General features: G+C 53.2%; 1 pseudogene; it reads right to left on the reverse strand.

Annotated features, from left to right (window-relative positions):
- Positions 1–14,931, reverse strand: part of LOC139372382 (syndetin-like) — a 284,096-nt pseudogene that overhangs the window by 165,671 nt on the left and 103,494 nt on the right.

Below are 14,931 nucleotides of genomic sequence, written 5' to 3' on the forward strand. Positions count from 1 at the left end.
AGCCTCTCCCACCTTTTCATTACGGTCTCAATAAAGCATCAAAATACTGAAGGTAGGGTGGATTTCCACTATTTTTCAAATGAAAAATAAGAACAAAGAGAAAAGAAAAGCTCCTACATACCTCTATCTGCTCAAGAGTGTCTTGTAGCTTGGAATTCAAGGGAGAGGACATTGTTAGGTCAGTTCCCTGCTGATCACCTAAACACGAGTCAAGGCTTCACTTGGACTCTATCAGTGACCTAGAACGCTAATGTATCACTCATTCTTATATCCTGACCCACAATCTGTGGCATGTGGACACCATGCTCTGTCACACATACTGTAGCAGTGCTGAGCGACTAGTGCTTTTTGAGGTCGGTTTGGTTTCGGTCAGATGTTTATTTTTTTAAGTAATCACGGTTGTCGATTTCATTTTCAAAGTCGTGTTTTTGAACATTAAATGCATTATGAAATAATGACTTTACAATGATTTTAGAGCTTTTTAATGGACCTTCTAAAGCCAAAAATAGTGAACATTCCATTGCCGAAACATGTAAAATATCCCATTGTCTCTGTCAGGTCTACATTGGGTAGACATCAATAGAGAAATAGGAAATTAATTAATTAACATTTTATTTGATTTATTTAGCTAACCTGCCTAGCTAAAGTACGCTGCAGAGCTGTCTGACAAAATCATTTTACTATTTCTTTCGAAATCATTTTACTATTTCTTTAAAGTAGATAAGGCTAACTTATCACAAACGGTCTATATCCCTCTCTCGTCATTGTGTTGTGTACATTCCTCTTTCAGGCGTAAAAGTGTGTCCATCCACAGATCTGTATATAATGACGACATGGCTCATGTCTCCGCCCTAACAATGAGAGTTGTTGTCCAAAAGGCAGGAAGACCGGCGACAAGCTTTGGTCCAAAATAAGCCATAGAAATGAACTGGGCTTATTTTGTACAGATTTTGGAGAGAGTGAAACCTCTCACTTCGCCATCTCTTCTCTGATCCTTCTATGTCAGAGTGGGAAAAAACAGGCGTAATGGTCATTGTAGCTAATTACCACGTTTCTGCGCCAAACTAGGTTGAATATTTGCTTATTGAAAACTACAACTCCCTTGCACCCAGTGTTCAACATAGTTCTTAATTTCTCTCGTGAATGATTTGATATCTCTCTAGAGAAACGTCGCATTGGGCTCACAAAAAAAACTAACTAAATAGAATTCAAGTAATTGAACTGACGTCGGTCAATTAGTTGTTTAATAACCCAAAAAATGAAGAATGTTGGTTAATAGCTCAGCACTAACACATAGAGACAGGAATGGAGCCATTGTCCATTTTGTATGGAGTAACACAGCCTTCTCCCAAATGATATTTCCTAACCCATTACCATGTCCTTCTCTAGTGAATGGCAACAACACCTTGAACACCTGCGTGTGGTGTAGTCTAAGTGCTTGAATTGCTTCGCGAACCTGCCATTTATGACAAAGAACATTGTGTCAATACTTGATCTAGTCTTTATTGGTTGTTTCCTTCTTGCAGTTGTTGTTGTTCTTTCAATAGCTGTCTTAAGTAAAAGTAAGATTGGATAAAACTGAAAGCATCTGCTAAATAAGAAGTATTATTGCTGGTCCTGAACTGTGCCGACACATGAGATGCTATGTTATTCCTTTACTGAGGTCTCTTTCAGGTCAACTCTAAAACAGAACACTTAGGATGAGTCTCAAAAGGACACAACGCCCTTAGGGAGTGTTTGTGTTGCTTGGGGCTGACCCTTAACTCGCTGCTAAAGCACTTCAACCATGGTAGTGGCAGAGACAGGGCATGCAGACTTCAGCCATGGTAGTGGCAGAGACAGGGCAGGCAGACTTCAGCCATGGTAGTGGCAGAGACAGGGTAGGCAGACTTCAGCCATGGTAGTGGCAGAGACAGGGCAGGCAGATTTCAGCCATGGTAGTGGCAGAGACAGTGCAGGCAGACTTCAGCCATGGTAGTGGCAGAGACAGGGTAGGCAGACTTCAGCCATGGTAGTGGCAGAGACAGGGCAGGCAGACTTCAGCCATGGTAGTGGCAGAGACAGGGTAGGCAGAGACAGTGCAGGCAGAGACTTCAGCCATGGTAGTGGCAGAGACAGGCCAGGCAGAGACTTCAGCCATGGTAGTGGCAGAGACAGTGCAGGCAGACTTCAGCCATGGTAGTGGCAGAGACAGGGCAGGCAGAAACTTCAGCCATGGTAGTGGCAGAGACAGGTTAGGCAGACTTCAGCCATGGTAGTGGCAGAGACAGGGCAGGCAGACTTCAGCCATGGTAGTGGCAGAGACAGGGTAGGCAGAGACAGTGCAGGCAGAGACTTCAGCCATGGTAGTGGCAGAGACAGGCCAGGCAGAGACTTCAGCCATGGTAGTGGCAGAGACAGTGCAGGCAGACTTCAGCCATGGTAGTGGCAGAGACAGGGCAGGCAGAAACTTCAGCCATGGTAGTGGCAGAGACAGGTTAGGCAGACTTCAGCCATGGTAGTGGCAGAGACAGGGCAGGCAGACTTCAGCCATGGTAGTGGCAGAGACAGGGCAGGCAGAGACTTCAGCCATGGTAGTGGCAGAGACAGGGCAGGCAGAGACTTCAGCCATGGTAGTGGCAGAGACAGGGCAGGCAGAGACTTCAGCCATGGTAGTGGCAGAGACAGTGCAGGCAGACTTCAGCCATGGTAGTGGCAGATACAGGGCAGGCAGAGACTTCAGCCATGGTAGTGGCAGAGACAGGGTAGGCAGACTTCAGCCATGGTAGTGGCAGAGACAGGGCAGGCAGAGACTTCAGCCATGGTAGTGGCAGAGACAGGGCAGGCAGACTTCAGCCATGGTAGTGGCAGAGACAGGGTAGGCAGACTTCAGCCATGGTAGTGGCAGAGACAGGGTAGGCAGACTTCAGCCATGGTAGTGGCAGAGACAGGGCAGGCAGAGACTTCAGCCATGGTAGTGGCAGAGACAGTGCAGGCAGACTTCAGCCATGGTAGTGGCAGAGACAGGGTAGGCAGACTTCAGCCATGGTAGTGGCAGAGACAGGGTAGGCAGACTTCAGCCATGGTAGTGGCAGAGACAGGCCAGGCAGAGACTTCAGCCATGGTAGTGGCAGAGACAGGGCAGGCAGAGACTTCAGCCATGGTAGTGGCAGAGACAGTGCAGGCAGACTTCAGCCATGGTAGTGGCAGAGACAGGGCAGGCAGACTTCAGCCATGGTAGTGGCAGAGACAGGGTAGGCAGACTTCAGCCATGGTAGTGGCAGAGACAGGGCAGGCAGAGACTTCAGCCATGGTAGTGGCAGAGACAGTGCAGGCAGAGACTTCAGCCATGGTAGTGGCAGAGACAGGGCAGGCAGAGAATTCAGCCATGGTAGTGGCAGAGACAGGGCAGGCAGAGACTTCAGCCATGGTAGTGGCAGAGACAGTCATGTTCTATTACATGACACGAGACAGTCATGTTCTTTTACATGACACGAGACAGTCATGTTCTATTACATGTTCTATTACATGACACGAGACAGTCATGTTCTATTACATGTTCTATTATTGTGATGTGTGTGAGGAAAAGCTTGGACACGTCAGGGCTTTAGGCTGCCTGTGAGACAGCTGACTAGCAGGCTGCCTGACTAGAAAGCCTCATGTTGGAGTCACAGCACAGCACTGAGTCAAAGTAGGAGAGGTCAGGGGACAGGGCCGGGGACGGACAGGAGGGAGAGGGGTGAGAGGGGCAGGGGTGAGGGGGGTGACACTGCAAATTGCCAGTTCATCAATATCCATCACCCCAATGTCTCAACTCTGGAAAAGTAAACATTTAATGGGTGGGTACCAGGTATGGTTAAGAGAGGGGTGGAAGGAGAATCTGCAGTGAACCTGTCATGGCGGTGGGTACCAGGTATGGTTAAGAGAGGGGTGGAAGGAGAATCTGCAGTGAACCTGTCATGGCGGTGGGTACCAGGTATGGTTAAGAGAGGGGTGGAAGGAGAATCTGCAGTGAACCTGTCATGGCGGTGGGTACCAGGTATGGTTAAGAGAGGGGTGGAAGGAGAATCTGCAGTGAACCTGTCATGGCGGTGGGTACCAGGTATGGTTAAGAGAGGGGTGGAAGGAGCATCTGCAGTGAACCTGTCATGGCGGTGGGTACCAGGTATGGTTAAGAGAGGGGTGGAAGGAGAATCTGCAGTGAACCTGTCATGGCGGTGGGTACCAGGTATGGTTAAGAGAGGGGTGGAAGGAGAATCTGCAGTGAACCTGTCATGGCGGTGGGTACCAGGTATGGTTAAGAGAGGGGTGGAAGGAGAATCTGCAGTGAACCTGTCATGGCGGTGGGTACCAGGTATGGTTAAGAGAGGGGTGGAAGGAGAATCTGCAGTGAACCTGTCATGGCGGTGGGTACCAGGTATGGTTAAGAGCGGGGTGGAAGGAGAATCTGCAGTGAACCTGTCATGGCGGTGGGTACCAGGTATGGTTAAGAGAGGGGTGGAAGGAGAATCTGCAGTGAACTTGTCATGGCGGTGGGTACCAGGTATGGTTAAGAGAGGGGTGGAAGGAGAATCTGCAGTGAACCTGTCATGGCGGTGGGTACCAGGTATGGTTAAGAGAGGGGTGGAAGGAGAATCTGCAGTGAACCTGTCATGGCGGTGGGTACCAGGTATGGTTAAGAGAGGGGTGGAAGGAGAATCTGCAGTGAACCTGTCATGGCGGTGGGTACCAGGTATGGTTAAGAGAGGGGTGGAAGGAGAATCTGCAGTGAACCTGTCATGGCGGTGGGTACCAGGTATGGTTAAGAGAGGGGTGGAAGGAGAATCTGCAGTGAACCTGTCATGGCGGTGGGTACCAGGTATGGTTAAGAGAGGGGTGGAAGGAGAATCTGCAGTGAACCTGTCATGGCGGTGGGTACCAGGTATGGTTAAGAGAGGGGTGGAAGGAGAATCTGCAGTGAACCTGTCATGGCGGTGGGTACCAGGTATGGTTAAGAGAGGGGTGGAAGGAGAATCTGCAGTGAACCTGTCATGGCGGTGGGTACCAGGTATGGTTAAGAGAGGGGTGGAAGGAGAATCTGCAGTGAACCTGTCATGGCGTTTTGAGCTGGCAGCCACCCAAGCCCGGAGACGTTTGCCCTCAATTAGCCAGAGCACCCCAGTGGAGGGAGAGGAGGAGAGCAGCCCCGCTGAGGCTGGCGTTCTCAAGCATCCCTGTCATCTCTATTGATCCCTGCTGCACTCCAGATCTCCAGGCCCTAACCTGTGTGTCAGCAAAATAGGTGGGATCGAGCCGGTCAGGTTTGTAGTTCAGAGACTACATCCCAAATGGCACCCTATTCCCTTTATAATGCACGACTCCAAGAGTATGTGGACACCCACTCAAATTAGTGTATTTGGCTATTTCAGCCAAACCTGTTGATGACAAGTATACACAAATCGAGCACACAGTCATGCAATCTCCATAAACAAACATTGGCAGTAGAATGCCCGTACTGAAGAGCTCAGTGACTTTCAAAGTGGCACCGTCATAGGATGCCACCTTTCCAACAAGTCAGTTCGTCAAATCTCTGCCCTGCTAGGGCTGTCCCGGTCAACTGTAAGTGCTGTTATTGTCAAGTGCAAACGTCTAGGAGCAACAAATTGTCACAACTGAGTTCCAAACTGCCTCTGGAAGCAATGTCAGCACAAGACCTGTTCGTCGGGAGCTTCACGAAATGGGTTTCCATGGCCGAGCAGCCGCAGACAAACCTAAGATCACCATGTGCAATGCCAAGTGTTGGCTGGAGTGGTGTAAAGCTAGCCACCATTGGACTCTGGAGCAGTGGAAACATGTTCTCTGGATAGCATAGTGCCAACAGTAAAGTTTGGTGGAGGAATAATAATGATCTGGGGCTGTTTTTCATGGTTCTGGCTAGGCCCCTTAGTTCCAGTGAAGTGAAATCTTAACTCTACAGCATACAATGATATTCCAGACGATTCTGTGCTTCCAACTTTCTGGCAACAGTTTGGGGAAGGCCCTTTCCTGTTTCAGCATGACAATGCCCCCATGCACAAAGCGAGGTCCATACAGAAATGGCTTGTCGAGATCGGTGTGAAAGAACTTAACTGTCCTGCACAGAGCCCTGTGCGAACACCTTTGGGATGAATTGGAACGCTTACTGCGAGCTAGGCCTAATCGCCCAACATCAGTGCCACACCACACTAATGCTTTTGTGGCTAAATGGACGCAAGTCTCCGCAGCAATGTTCCAACATCTAGTGGAAAGTCTCCCAGAAGAGTGGAGTCTGTTATAGCAGCAAAGGGGAGACCAACTCCATATTAATGCCCATGATTTCAGAATGAGACATTCGACAAGCAGGTGTCCACATACATTTGGTATGTCCTGCACTCCCAAATAACATTACAACACAGTTCTTCAAAAAGCACCCTGGTCAAAAGTAGTGCACTATATAGGTAATAGGGTGCCATTTGGCACTCACACATAGTCTTTAGAAGATTTGAATGTCCAGGCAGCCTCACACCAGCTTTCCGTTCCGTGGTCTTCAGCAGTTCAGTGGATGACGGGGAAATGAACAGCTCTGACATGCATTGCTGTACTCAATAGACAAAAGGGCCACTGCTCCCTCTCTCCATGCCAATACTACGTGGTAGAGCACCGCTCCTTCTCTCCAAGCCAATACTACGTGGTAGAGCACTGCTCCCTCTCTCCAAGCCAATACTACGTGGTAGAGCACCGCTCCCTCTCTCCAAGCCAATACTACGTGGTAGAGCACTGCTCCCTCTCTCCAAGCCAATACTACGTGGTAGACCACTGCTCCCTCTCTCCAAGCCAATACTACGTGGTAGAGCACCGCTCCCTCTCTCCAAGCCAATACTACGTGGTAGAGCACTGCTCCCTCTCTCCAAGCCAATACTACGTGGTAGACCACTGCTCCCTCTCTCCAAGCCAATACTATGTGGTAGAGCACTGCTCCCTCTCTCCAAGCCACGGCAACGTGGTAGAGCACTGCTCCCTCTCTCCATGCCACGTCAACGTGGTAGAGCACTGCTCCCTCTCTCCAAGCCAATACTACGTGGTAGAGCACTGCTCCCTCTCTCCTTGCCAATACTACGTGGTAGAGCACCGCTCCCTCTCTCCAAGCCAATACTATGTGGTAGAGCACTGCTCCCTCTCTCCAAGCCAATACTACGTGGTAGACCACTGCTCCCTCTCTCCAAGCCAATACTACGTGGTAGAGCACTGCTCCCTCTCTCCATGCCAATACTACGTGGTAGAGCACCGCTCCCTCTCTCCATGCCAATACTACGTGGTAGAGCACCGCTCCCTCTCTCCATGCCAATACTACGTGGTAGAGCACCGCTCCCTCTCTCCAAGCCAATACTACGTGGTAGAGCACTGCTCCCTCTCTCCAAGCCACGGCAACGTGGTAGAGCACTGCTCCCTCTTTTCAAGCCACGGCAACGTGGTAGAGCACTGCTCCCTCTCTCCAAGCCACGGCAACGTGGTAGAGCACTGCTCCCTCTTTTCAAGCCAATACTACGTGGTAGAGCACCGCTCCGTCTCTCCAAGCCACGGCAACGTGGTAGAGCACTGCTCCCTCTCTCCATGCCACGTCAACGTGGTAGAGCACTGCTCCCTCTCTCCATGCCACGTCAACGTGGTAGAGCACTGCTCCCTCTCTCCAAGCCAATACTACGTGGTAGAGCACTGCTCCCTCTCTCCATGCCAATACTACGTGGTAGAGCACCGCTCCCTCTCTCCAAGCCAATACTACGTGGTAGAGCACTGCTCCCTCTCTCCAAGTCAATACTACGTGGTAGAGCACTGCTCCCTCTCTCCATGCCAATACTACGTGGTAGAGCACTGCTCCCTCTCTCCAAGCCAATACTACGTGGTAGAGCACCGCTCCCTCTCTCCAAGCCAATACTACGTGGTAGAGCACTGCTCCCTCTCTCCAAGCCAATACTACGTGGTAGAGCACTGCTCGCTCTCTCCATGCCAATACTACGTGGTAGAGCACCGCTCCCTCTCTCCATGCCAATACTAAGTGGTAGAGCACCGCTCCCTCTCTCCATGCCAATACTACATGGTAGAGCACCGCTCCCTCTCTCTAAGCCAATACTACGTGGTAGAGCACCGCTCCCTCTCTCCAAGCCACGGCAACGTGGTAGAGCACTGCTCCCTCTCTCCATGCCAATACTACGTGGTAGAGCACCGCTCCCTCTCTCCATGCCAATACTACGTGGTAGAGCACCGCTCCCTCTCTCCATGCCAATACTACGTGGTAGAGCACCGCTCCCTCTCTCCAAGCCAATACTATGTGGTAGAGCACTGCTCCCTCTCTCCAAGCCAATACTACGTGGTAGAGCACTGCTCCCTCTCTCCATGCCAATACTACGTGGTAGAGCACCGCTCCCTCTCTCCAAGCCAATACTACGTGGTAGAGCACTGCTCCCTCTCTCCAAGTCAATACTACGTGGTAGAGCACTGCTCCCTCTCTCCATGCCAATACTACGTGGTAGAGCACTGCTCCCTCTCTCCAAGCCAATACTACGTGGTAGAGCACCGCTCCCTCTCTCCAAGCCAATACTACGTGGTAGAGCACTGCTCCCTCTCTCCAAGCCAATACTACGTGGTAGAGCACTGCTCCCTCTCTCCATGCCAATACTACGTGGTAGAGCACCGCTCCCTCTCTCCATGCCAATACTAAGTGGTAGAGCACCGCTCCCTCTCTCCATGCCAATACTACATGGTAGAGCACCGCTCCCTCTCTCTAAGCCAATACTACGTGGTAGAGCACCGCTCCCTCTCTCCAAGCCACGGCAACGTGGTAGAGCACTGCTCCCTCTCTCCATGCCAATACTACGTGGTAGAGCACCGCTCCCTCTCTACATGCCAATACTACGTGGTAGAGCACCGCTCCCTCTCTCCATGCCAATACTACGTGGTAGAGCACCGCTCCCTCTCTCCAAGCCAATACTATGTGGTAGAGCACTGCTCCCTCTCTCCAAGCCACGGCAACGTGGTAGAGCACTGTTCCCTCTTTTCAAGCCACGGCAACGTGGTAGAGCACTGCTCCCTCTCTCCAAGCCACGGCAACGTGGTAGAGCACTGCTCCCTCTTTTCAAGCCAATACTACGTGGTAGAGCACCGCTCCGTCTCTCCAAGCCACGGCAGCGTGGTAGAGCACTGCTCCCTCTCTCCATGCCACGTCAACGTGGTAGAGCACTGCTCCCTCTCTCCATGCCACGTCAACATGGTAGAGCACTGCTCCCTCTCTCCAAGCCAATACTACGTGGTAGAGCACTGCTCCCTCTCTCCATGCCAATACTACGTGGTAGAGCACCGCTCCCTCTCTCCAAGCCAATACTACGTGGTAGAGCACTGCTCCCTCTCTCCAAGTCAATACTACGTGGTAGAGCACTGCTCCCTCTCTCCATGCCAATACTACGTGGTAGAGCACTGCTCCCTCTCTCCAAGCCAATACTATGTGGTAGAGCACCGCTCCCTCTCTCCAAGCCAATACTACGTGGTAGAGCACTGCTCCCTCTCTCCAAGCCAATACTACGTGGTAGAGCACTGCTCCCTCTCTCCATGCCAATACTACGTGGTAGAGCACCGCTCCCTCTCTCCATGCCAATACTAAGTGGTAGAGCACCGCTCCCTCTCTCCATGCCAATACTACATGGTAGAGCACCGCTCCCTGTCTCCAAGCCAATACTACGTGGTAGAGCACCGCTCCCTCTCTCCAAGCCACGGCAATGTGGTAGAGCACTTCTCCCTCTCTCCATGCCAATACTACGTGGTAGAGCACCGCTCCCTCTCTCCAAGCCAATACTAAGTGGTAGAGCACCGCTCACTCTCTCCATGCCAATACTAAGTGGTAGAGCACCGCTCCCTCTCTCCAAGCCACGGCAACATGGTAGAGCACTGCTCCCTCTCTCCATGCCAATACTACGTGGTAGAGCACCGCTCACTCTCTCCAAGCCAATACTAAGTGGTAGAGCACCGCTCCCTCTCTCCATGCCAATACTAAGTGGTAGAGCACCGCTCCCTCTCTCCATGCCAATACTAAGTGGTAGAGCACCGCTCCCTCTCTCCAAGCCACGGCAACGTGGTAGAGCACCGCTCCCTCTCTCGAAGCCAATACCACGTGTTAGAGCACTGCTCCCTCTCTCCAAGCCACGGCAACGTGGTAGAGCACTGCTCCCTCTTTTCAAGCCACGGCAACGTGGTAGAGCACTGCTCCCTCTTTTCAAGCCAATACTACATGGTAGAGCACCGCTCCGTCTCTACAAGCCACGGCAACGTGGTAGAGCACTGCTCCCTCTCTCCAAGACACTACAACGTGGTAGAGCACTGCTCCCTCTCTCCAAGCCACGGCAACGTGGTAGAGCACTGCTCCCTCTCTCCATGCCACGTCAACGTGGTAGAGCACCGCTCCCTCTCTCCAAGCTAATACTACGTGTTAGAGCACCGGTCCCTCTCTCCAAGCCAATACTACGTGGTAGAGCACCGCTTCCTCTCTCCAAGCCACGGCAACGTGGTAGAGCACTGCTCCCTCTTTTCAAGCCAATACTACGTGGTAGAGCACCGCTCTGTCTCTCCAAGCCACGGCAACGTGGTAGAGCACTGCTCCCTCTCTCCAAGCCACGGCAACGTGGTAGAGCACTGCTCCCTCTCTCCAAGCCACAGCAACGTGGTAGAGCACTGCTCCCTCTCTCCATGCCACGTCAATGTGGTAGAGCACCGCTCCCTCTCTCCAAGCCAATACTACGTGTTAGAGCACCGCTCCCTCTCTCCAAGCCACGGCAACGTGGTAGAGCACTGCTCCCTCTCTCCAAGCCACGGCAACGTGGCAGAGCACTGCTCCCTCTTTTCAAGCCTCGGCAACGTGGTAGAGCACTGCTCCCTCTCTCCAAGCCACGGCAACGTGGTAGAGCACTGCTCCCTCTCTCCAAGCCACGGCAACGGTGTAGAGCACTGCTCCATCTTTTCAAGCGAATACTACGTGGTAGAACACCGCTCCCTCTCTCCAAGCCACGGCAACGTGGTAGAGCACTGCTCCCTCTCTCCAAGCCACGGCAAAGTGGTAGAGCACTGCTCCCTCTCTCCAAGCCACGGCATCGTGGTAGAGCACTGCTCCCTCTCTCCATGCCACGTCAACGTGGTAGAGCACTGCTCCCTCTCTCCGAGGCAATACTACGTGGTAGAGCACTGCTCCCTCTCTCCAAGCCACGGCAACGTGGTAGAGCACTGCTCCCTCTCTCCATGCCACGTCAACGTGGTAGAGCACTGCTCCCCCTCTCCATGCCACGTCAACGTGGTAGAGCACTGCTCCCTCTCTCCATGCCACGTCAACGTGGTAGAGCACTGCTCCCTCTCTCCAAGCCAATACTACGTGGTAGAGCACCGCTCCCTCTCTCCATGCCAATACTACGTGGTAGAGCACCGCTCCCTCTCTCCAAGCCAATACTACGTGGTAGAGCACTGCTCCCTCTCTCCAAGCCAATACTACGTGGTAGACCACTGCTCCCTCTCTCCAAGCCAATACTACGTGGTAGAGCACTGCTCCCTCTCTCCATGCCAATACTACGTGGTAGAGCACCGCTCCCTCTCTCCATGCCAATACTACGTGGTAGAGCACCGCTCCCTCTCTCCATGCCAATACTACGTGGTAGAGCACCGCTCCCTCTCTCCAAGCCAATACTACGTGGTAGAGCACTGCTCCCTCTCTCCAAGCCACGGCAACGTGGTAGAGCTCTGCTCCCTCTCTCCAAGCCACGGCAACGTGGTAGAGCACTGCTCCCTCTCTCCAAGCCACGGCAACGTGGTAGAGCACTGCTCCCTCTCTCCATGCCACGTCAACGTGGTAGAGCACTGCTCCCTCTGTCCATGCCACGTCAACGTGGTAGAGCACTGCTCCCTCTCTCCATGCCACGTCAACGTGGTAGAGCACTGCTCCCTCTCTCCAAGCCAATACTACGTGGTAGAGCACTGCTCCCTCTCTCCAAGCCACGGCAAAGTGGTAGAGCACTGCTCCCTCTCTCCATGCCACGTCAACGTGGTAGAGCACTGCTCCCTTTCTCCATGCCACGTCAACGTGGTAGAGCACTGCTCCCTCTCTCCAAGCCAATACTACGTGGTAGAGCACTGCTCCCTCTCTCCATGCCAATACTACGTGGTAGAGCACCGCTCCCTCTCTCCAAGCCAATACTACGTGGTAGAGCACTGCTCCCTCTCTCCAAGCCAATATTACGTGGTAGAGCACTGCTCCCTCTCTCCATGCCAATACTACGTGGTAGAGCACCGCTCCCTCTCTCCATGCCAATACTACGTAGTAGAGCACCGCTCCCCCTCTCCAAGCCAATACTACGTGGTAGAGCACTGCTCCTTCTCTCCAAGCCAATACTACGTGGTAGAGCACTGCTCGCTCTCTCCATGCCAATACTACGTGGTAGAGCACCGCTCCCTCTCTCCAAGCCAATACTATGTGGTAGAGCACTGCTCCCTCTCTCCAAGCCAATACTACGTGGTAGAGCACTGCTCCCTCTCTCCATGCCAATACTACGTGGTAGAGCACTGCTCCCTCTCTCCAAGCCACGTCAACGTGGTAGAGCACTGCTCCCTCTTTTCAAGCCACGGCAACGTGGTAGAGCACTGCTCCCTCTCTCCAAGCCACGGCAACGTGGTAGAGCACTGCTCCCTCTTTTCAAGCCACGGCAACGTGGTAGAGCACTGCTCCCTCTCTCCATGCCACGTCAACGTGGTAGAGCACTGCTCCCTCTCTCCATGCCACGTCAACGTGGTAGAGCACTGCTCCCTCTCTCCAAGCCAATACTACGTGGTAGAGCACTGCTCCCTCTCTCCATGCCAATACTACGTGGTAGAGCACCGCTCCCTCTCTCCAAGCCAATACTACATGGTTAGAGCACTGCTCCCTCTCTCCGAGGCAATACTACGTGGTAGAGCACTGCTGCCTCTCTCCAAGCCACGGCAACGTGGTAGAGCACTGCTCCCTCTCTCCATGCCACGTCAACGTGGTAGAGCACCGCTCCCTCTCTCCAAGCTAATACTACGTGTTAGAGCACCGGTCCCTCTCTCCAAGCCAATACTACGTGGTAGAGCACCGCTTCCTCTCTCCAAGCCACGGCAACGTGGTAGAGCACTGCTCCCTCTTTTCAAGCCAATACTACGTGGTAGAGCACCGCTCTGTCTCTCCAAGCCACGGCAACGTGGTAGAGCACTGCTCCCTCTCTCCAAGCCACGGCAACGTGGTAGAGCACTGCTCCCTCTCTCCAAGCCACAGCAACGTGGTAGAGCACTGCTCCCTCTCTCCATGCCACGTCAATGTGGTAGAGCACCGCTCCCTCTCTCCAAGCCAATACTACGTGTTAGAGCACCGCTCCCTCTCTCCAAGCCACGGCAACGTGGTAGAGCACTGCTCCCTCTCTCCAAGCCACGGCAACGTGGCAGAGCACTGCTCCCTCTTTTCAAGCCTCGGCAACGTGGTAGAGCACTGCTCCCTCTCTCCAAGCCACGGCAACGTGGTAGAGCACTGCTCCCTCTCTCCAAGCCACGGCAACGGTGTAGAGCACTGCTCCATCTTTTCAAGCGAATACTACGTGGTAGAACACCGCTCCCTCTCTCCAAGCCACGGCAACGTGGTAGAGCACTGCTCCCTCTCTCCAAGCCACGGCAAAGTGGTAGAGCACTGCTCCCTCTCTCCAAGCCACGGCATCGTGGTAGAGCACTGCTCCCTCTCTCCATGCCACGTCAACGTGGTAGAGCACTGCTCCCTCTCTCCGAGGCAATACTACGTGGTAGAGCACTGCTCCCTCTCTCCAAGCCACGGCAACGTGGTAGAGCACTGCTCCCTCTCTCCATGCCACGTCAACGTGGTAGAGCACTGCTCCCCCTCTCCATGCCACGTCAACGTGGTAGAGCACTGCTCCCTCTCTCCATGCCACGTCAACGTGGTAGAGCACTGCTCCCTCTCTCCAAGCCAATACTACGTGGTAGAGCACCGCTCCCTCTCTCCATGCCAATACTACGTGGTAGAGCACCGCTCCCTCTCTCCAAGCCAATACTACGTGGTAGAGCACTGCTCCCTCTCTCCAAGCCAATACTACGTGGTAGACCACTGCTCCCTCTCTCCAAGCCAATACTACGTGGTAGAGCACTGCTCCCTCTCTCCATGCCAATACTACGTGGTAGAGCACCGCTCCCTCTCTCCATGCCAATACTACGTGGTAGAGCACCGCTCCCTCTCTCCATGCCAATACTACGTGGTAGAGCACCGCTCCCTCTCTCCAAGCCAATACTACGTGGTAGAGCACTGCTCCCTCTCTCCAAGCCACGGCAACGTGGTAGAGCTCTGCTCCCTCTCTCCAAGCCACGGCAACGTGGTAGAGCACTGCTCCCTCTCTCCAAGCCACGGCAACGTGGTAGAGCACTGCTCCCTCTCTCCATGCCACGTCAACGTGGTAGAGCACTGCTCCCTCTGTCCATGCCACGTCAACGTGGTAGAGCACTGCTCCCTCTCTCCATGCCACGTCAACGTGGTAGAGCACTGCTCCCTCTCTCCAAGCCAATACTACGTGGTAGAGCACTGCTCCCTCTCTCCAAGCCACGGCAAAGTGGTAGAGCACTGCTCCCTCTCTCCATGCCACGTCAACGTGGTAGAGCACTGCTCCCTTTCTCCATGCCACGTCAACGTGGTAGAGCACTGCTCCCTCTCTCCAAGCCAATACTACGTGGTAGAGCACTGCTCCCTCTCTCCATGCCAATACTACGTGGTAGAGCACCGCTCCCTCTCTCCAAGCCAATACTACGTGGTAGAGCACTGCTCCCTCTCTCCAAGCCAATATTACGTGGTAGAGCACTGCTCCCTCTCTCCATGCCAATACTACGTGGTAGAGCACCGCTCCCTCTCTCCATGCCAATACT

This window comes from Oncorhynchus clarkii, chromosome 18 (assembly GCF_045791955.1).
Source record: "Oncorhynchus clarkii lewisi isolate Uvic-CL-2024 chromosome 18, UVic_Ocla_1.0, whole genome shotgun sequence".
Classification (NCBI taxonomy): Eukaryota; Metazoa; Chordata; class Actinopteri; order Salmoniformes; family Salmonidae; genus Oncorhynchus; species Oncorhynchus clarkii.